This window comes from Hevea brasiliensis, chromosome 5 (assembly GCF_030052815.1).
Source record: "Hevea brasiliensis isolate MT/VB/25A 57/8 chromosome 5, ASM3005281v1, whole genome shotgun sequence".
Classification (NCBI taxonomy): domain Eukaryota; kingdom Viridiplantae; phylum Streptophyta; class Magnoliopsida; order Malpighiales; family Euphorbiaceae; genus Hevea; species Hevea brasiliensis.
This window is the reverse complement of record NC_079497.1, coordinates 107,293,736-107,295,317: the sequence shown is the minus strand read 5'-3', so window position 1 is coordinate 107,295,317 and position 1,582 is coordinate 107,293,736. Positions and strand designations below refer to the sequence as shown.

General features: G+C 36.3%; 1 non-coding gene across 1 annotated transcript; it reads left to right on the top strand.

The window, feature by feature from the left end:
* Positions 1-511: 511 nt before the first annotated feature.
* LOC131180379 (small nucleolar RNA R71) lies at positions 512-618 on the top strand. Its single transcript, XR_009149155.1, has one exon. It is a non-coding gene; the product is annotated as a small nucleolar RNA R71 (small nucleolar RNA).
* Positions 619-1,582: the final 964 nt, after the last annotated feature.

Here is a 1,582-nt window from a genome sequence, read left to right as displayed (position 1 = left end):
ATTCTGATTTTGAACTTGACCTTGCTGATTGCCCCATGAAAAGTTGGGATGATTCCTCCAATTTGGATTGTAAGTTTGAGAATAAGGATTCCCCATTTGCTTGTTTCCATAATTACCAACATATGCTGCTTGTTCTCCATAATCTACTCCACAGCTGGTTGTTTCCTCTGCATAAGCCACTTGTTGTGAACTTCCAGCTGATGATGATGAACTAACCAACATACTCAAATCTTCCATCTTCTTAGCAAGGACATTTGTAAGTGCATCAAACTTTGCATTAATCATGTTGAATGGATCAAGATCATACATTCCAGCAGCTTGCCTTTTCTGAGTTGGAGCTGGTCCTCTTGGACTACTCCAAAGATGAGTATTCTTTGCAATTTTCTCTAATAACTCATAAGCTTCATCTTCATGCTTTATAATAAATTCTCCTCCTGTTTGAGCATCAATAATTCCTCTGATTGCAGGAGTGACATTTGTGTAGAAATTCTGATTTATCATCCATTTTGGAATGGCATGATGTGGGCATAATCTTTCCAATTCCTTCCATCTCATCCATGATTCATAGAGAGTTTCATCTTCTCTTGGTCTGAAAGATGTCATTTGATTCCTCAGCTCTTGAGTTTTTCCAGGTGGAAAATATTGTGCAAGAAATGCATCAGTTAGTTGCTCCCAATTTGTAATGGAGTTGTGAGGTAAAGAATCAAGCCAATCCAATGCTCTATCTTTCAAAGAGAATGGGAATAGCTTCAATCTTGCTGCATCATCAGACACTCCAGGTTGTTTTTGCATGTCGCAAATCATAGCAAACTTCTTCAGGTGTGTGTGTGGATTTTCAGAAGGATGTCCTCCAAATTGAGAGTTTTGGATCATTTGAAGAACTCCAAAATCCATTTTGTAACTGTTCGCATCAATCCTTGGTCTTGCTATGCTCTCTCTCAAGTCATCAAAACGAGGAAAAGCATGATCCATCATACTTCCCCTAGGCACGTTTGCATTAACAACTTCTTCCCCTTGGGCTTCATTTTCATTGTTTTGACCATTTCCAGCATTACCAACACCAATTCTAATTCTTTCATCAGCCATGTTTGCTTCTAATTCAATTTCTCTCGAAGCTTCCTTCCTTCTTCTGGTTTCTTTCTTGTTGGCCTTACAAAATTTCTCAATTTCAGGATTAAACAGTAAGGTTGTGTCACTTGAGCTTCTAGCTCTTCTCATAAAAGATTAAAGTACCTGAAAAAGAACAAACAAACACAAAATGAAAAGATAATAAAAATAAAACTAAAAACAACTAAAATAATAAAGAATTCAATCTTAAACAAACAAATCCCCGGCAACGGCGCCAAAAACTTGATGCGTCCCAACCGCAAGTGCACGGGTCGTACAAGTAGTATAGAAAAATATCGATCCCACGAGGAGTTGTGTTAATGATTGAATTTTCGATATAAAAGTTGACTAAATTGAAGTATTTATGAGATTAAAATGATGAATTAATGGGTAATGGAGTGTGAAATCTAAATGTGCAAAATTAATATTCTATTCAACAATGTATTAATTAAACTAAAATTGCATCAAATAGAAA